Source organism: Gastrolobium bilobum, unplaced genomic scaffold (genome assembly GCF_033153095.1).
Source record: "Gastrolobium bilobum isolate Gb01-03AN ecotype WA unplaced genomic scaffold, APGP_CSIRO_Gbil_v1 utg11799, whole genome shotgun sequence".
NCBI lineage: Eukaryota > Viridiplantae > Streptophyta > Magnoliopsida > Fabales > Fabaceae > Gastrolobium > Gastrolobium bilobum.
This window is the reverse complement of record NW_026895132.1, coordinates 3,604-9,091: the sequence shown is the minus strand read 5'-3', so window position 1 is coordinate 9,091 and position 5,488 is coordinate 3,604.

Here is a 5,488-nt window from a genome sequence, read left to right as displayed (position 1 = left end):
TTAAAAAAGTTTATGAGTCTGCATTTGCATTTCCATGTATCACAGAGGCTCATGAGTGATCCATCTCTTGAACATTTCAAAGCATTCCTTTGGCTTGTACTCTGGGGCTGTGTGATCAGCTCCCTGCACTGAGACACACACCACATAAATTGCCTCCAAAATTAACTGAAAAATTTCAAAATTTCCTCCCCATAAAACATGTATACTTGCCTTCACAGAATCACAGTGGCAAAAGTGATATTATTGGAGTATTCTCGTATATACCTGCATGCAAAAACCTAGAAAATCTACAATTGAAACTTTTAACTTAGGTTATTGAGTGCATTTTCATAACAGTGGCCTAACCCTACAACTTGATCACCGAGGATCCAAGGTCTCCAATCATCCAAAATGGTAGAGTTCAGAGAATTGAGCCACCAGAGAGTTCCCAAGTATGCCATAAACATGTCATGGTCACCACTCCATAGAGTGATTAAGGATTGGTGTTACACTATTTGTAAAAATCTGACTCATCAATCGTTCGATAAAATAAATATAGTAATGTGGTAAAATTGTTGAGATATTCAAATGTGATGAGTCTCACATTAGTTGATAATGGACTAAGTCTAAATGAAGTGTATATAAGTGGAGGCCCATGAACTCAAAATCTTAAGGTTTTGAGTCGTGACATGATGTTAGACGAGATTATTTATAGTAGTCCTGACACACTTACTCCTTCCATTGAAGAGCTGCCGTTTAGAGAAAAAAAAAAAAAAAATTCTCTCTCCTCCACGTAAGCAAGTCAAAAAATATCAATTTTTCATTGGCTTGGATCACTGAATCATAGATGGGCCTGGACCATATTAAATATTTCCATGTTGGACCCACTTGGTATGCTTGGTCTATCTTAACCCATTGGAGCCATGGGCATTTCCTGGACCCGCATGAAGTCTGTCGCAACCGTATCGCGACGTGACGGCGAAAGAAATATTGAATGGTTAAAACAATGGAATCGCCACCAAGGTTTATTTAGGAAAACATTGGAAAAACCTTTTTTAAAGACAACTGGTCTTTGTAAACAAAAGAAATGGATTCGGGAGTCGATTACGAGTAGGGAAGGTACTAGCACCCTACACCGTCCGTTAAAAAACGGTTACCTTATATTAATTGTGCAAATTATTGATAAGATTTTAAATATTTATTTCACCCTAAGAAATAAAATTGACTGTTGGAAAGGAAAACAAACTTTGAAAATGTATTTTTGTGCTTGACGGGAAGAGTCCCGCTCCGACGTATCCCTCGGTACAATAGGGAACTCAAAGCTACGTCGTTCTGTAGAAAATATTTGTGTGTTGATTGATTTTAATTTTGAAAGTATTTTAAAGAAAATAATTTGAAAGTTTTGAATTTGATGGTTTCGGAATATCAAACTGTCGCAGTTAAAATAATCCAAAACGATAATTGCAGGATTAACAAGCTGTCTCAACTCAGCTAATCCCTTTTATTTAAAAGAATAATAATATTCATATTATTAATTTTTGTTATCGTAAATTTTATGATAAATTTGATTTAATTTTGAATCACCAAGCCGTCTCGGCAAAAATGAGTCAAAAGCAAAATGTGTGAGGTTAACAAGCCGTCACGGCTCAGCTGACTCCTATTTCAATTGATACCAACTATTTTTTATTCTTTATGTTTTAAGTTAAATCAATAATTTTAAATAAACAATTATGATTATTTATTTGTTTACTTACTATTTCTAAAATATTTTAAAATCATCGGACTGTCACAGTCGAAATGATTTTAGAAAATAATGGGATTAACAAGCTGTCTCAACTCAGCTAATCCTCTCTTATTATTTATGAGATTTTATTTTAAATTCTTTATTATCTTTTTTTTTTAGAAATTATCATCAAGTCATTAGCCAAAAATAATATTACCTATCCTCGTAATTCAACAACGATAAATAATAACATAGTATCTGGGGCTATGATATTCCGGCAAGTAGGAAAATATTCAGTCCACAATTGTCATATCAAGTATTGTAACAACATTTACTTAATAATATTTGGACTTTAAGATTAATGTAATGAAGACCAAATTGTCTAATAATGTATAATGGAATAAAATTGCCAAATTGGTGAACTAACATCACATCATTCGTATACCAACTTTTACAGAGGAGCCCACCACTATTAAATGAAATTATTCTTCTTAATATTATCACACAAAAGCATATGAACATTTAGAATAAAAATTTATAGTGGGCTGGGAATTCAGATTCAAACTCTACAAAATGGAATGGTGTTTTTAGTTCATTTTGGAATGAAGTCAACGATGGGTGAAAGACAAAATTTGTAAATCTATTAAGCTGATAACTCACCCAAAGTAAAAAATGATACCACGAACAGGTATATGATACAAACGATGGGGAAGGACACGAACAAAAAATATATAAACAACAAATATATATATATATATATATATATATATATATATATATATATATATATATATATATATGAATTCAAAGAATCAAGATAGCGCATGCACATGTGTCTTGCAATATAGATGAATCATATACAGAATAGTTAAAAAATAATAGAATAAAGGTGAAGTCTAGATTCCATTTACTTGGGTTCTATGTTTTGGAGTGCAGAACTTCACCTGACTTCTTTGGCCTTGTACACAGTGCTACGAAGAACGCAACTGAACTTGAAAAGCCTTCAACATATGGATTAGAGTAATGGCAACCGAGCTTGTAGAGAGGGGTCGTGCAACTAGGAATAGCCAGCCCAAAAAAAGCTCTCCTTAACTCCCATTTTGCATCAAAGAAATAGCCTGCCTGGAACCCCTTTCATTTTATTCCTTTATTTTTCTAAACTTTTCAAACTCTCCCCCTTTTGAGTTCTGCCTCTCCTCTCCCTTTTTAAAAGCCACCACAACTCCTCCCCCTCAATTCCCCTTTTATATCCTTTTTTTTACCCTTATTTGCCTCTATCACCGCCTTAGTTTGATGCATCCCTTATCCTCTATGGCCCATGATCTACTCTGCTAACATCACCCATACTCTATCAGTCAGAACAAAAATCGGCCCTGAATGAACAAGTCCTGCAATTTGGTTTATCGCCCATGCTCTCAGTTTCCACTCTAGAGGTTCTGAGCATGGTCATTAAATTCAACTGGGTCCTCTTGCAGCATTGTTACTTATTATATTTCTTTCGGATATGGATAGCAAGTGGATTGATTGAAATGTAACGATGAGAGACGGGTTTGAGGTTTCAGAACCGACCTCCCCTGCACGTTTCTTTGTCATTAAGAAATCCCTATATTACTATCATTATGATTATTATTTTTTTAAATAAATAATAAAAATCTGAACTCTCTTTTTTTTTATCAATATCTCTCTTTTACTTACTATTTTTTTATTAATATTTTTTTATTCTCTATTTTCCTTTTTTCTTTTATAAAACAAAAATAATGATAATAGAAATTTCACATTTTTATTTTTTATATTTATATATATATTTTTATATATGAGGACAAAATTGAGTGGTTACAGCTGCCCCTCTTTACTTATCTTTAGTAGAAAATATGAAGAACTGTAGTTTTCATATTATCATTATAAAGAATAAGTAAAGACGTGAACTCTCATTTTTTGTCCGGGGAACATATGAGGTGGTGAATATTAAGGTGAAAGATAATCAATGACGAGCACCATGGCTCGAAAGGTAAACGATGATGGCGCGGGAGGCTTAAAAGGTATATATATGCAGGACTGAGATCCCGGCTTTAATAGGAAAAATAAGTATGCTCTAGATAAGCTGTCAACTTCGAGTTATCAAACTGTCACAGTTAAAATAACCCAAAATTATATTATAAAATTAACAAGCCGTCACGGCTAAATTAATCTCAGTTGCGGGACAGGGGACCCAGCTTTAATGAGTGAAGAACAGAAATGACGAGCGTAGGAGCTCAATAGGTAAACAGTGATGGCGCGGGGGCCTAAAAGGTAAATATATGCGGAATTGAGATCCCGGCTTAAATAGGAAAAAAATAATTATGTGCGGGATAAGCTGTCAATTTCAAGTTATCAAACTGTCACAGTTAAAATAACCCAAAATTATATTATAAAATTAACAAGCCGTCACGGCTAAATTAATCTTAGTTGTGGGACAGGGGACCCAACTTTGATGAGTGAAGAACAGAAATGACGAGCGTAGGAGCTCAATAGGTAAACAGTGATGGCGCGGGGGCCTAAAAGGTAAATATATGCGGAATTGAGATCCCGGCTTAAATAGGAAAAAAATAATTATGTGCGGGATAAGCTGTCAATTTCAAGTTATCAAACTGTCACAGTTAAAATAACCCAAAATTATATTATAAAATTAACAAGCCGTCACGGCTAAATTAATCTTAGTTGTGGGACAGGGGACCCAACTTTGATGATTTGAAGGACAGAGGATCTGAATAATTATGGCGTTGCCCAAATTTAACTTGAAAATAAAATGGTTCGGGAAAATGGACCTGAATTGAGCTAAAAATAAGTGGTGCGGCAGAATGGACCCGTCTTAACAGAAATTTACAGGCGCGGGAGAGTGGACCCGTCTTGTTAGAAAAATTAAAGGTGCGGGAGAATGGACCCGCCTTGGCATAAATTTAAAGGCGCAGGAGAGTGGACCCGCTTCGACAAAAAATTAAAGGTGCGGGAGAGTGGACCCTGCTTGGACAGAAATTTAAAGGTGCGGACGTGAACCCGGCTTGACAGAAATTTAAAGGTGCGGACTTGAACCCGGCTTGACAAAAATTTAAAGGTGCGGACTTGACCCGACTTTGACAGAAATTTAAAGGTGCGGACTTGACCCGACTTTGACAGAAATTTAAAGGTGCGGACTTGAATCCGGCTTGACAGAAATTTAAAGGTGCGGACTTGAACCCGGCTTGACAGAAATTTAAAGGTACGGACTTGACCCGGCTTTGACAGAAATTTAAAGGTGCGGACTTGAACCCGGCTTGACAGAAATTTAAAGGTGCGGACTTGAACCGCTTTTACAGAAATTTAAAGGTGGCGGACTTGACCCGCTTTTACAGAAATTTAAAGGTGGCAGACTTGACCCGTTTTGCAGAAATTTAAAGGTGGCGGACTTGACCCGCTTTGACAGAAATTTAAAGGTGCGGACTTGAACCCGGCTTGACAGAAATTTAAAGGTGCGGACTTGAACCCGGCTTGACAGAAAATTTAAAGGTGGCGGACTTGACCCGCTTTGACAGAAATTTAAAGGTGGCGGACTTGACCCGCTTTGCCTAGGTGTAGGCATGAGTGCCATTTATGTAAAGAACCTAGATGTTTATAATAATAATTAATATTTTTATTTTTATTTTTGTAATGATGATGCAAGATGCAATGCATGTCACAAAATGCAGACATTCTCAAAAATTTACAAATTGGATATTTTCTCTCTCCTTTGCTTCCACGACAACCCTTAGTTCTGTCGCCTTGCAGTTTTAA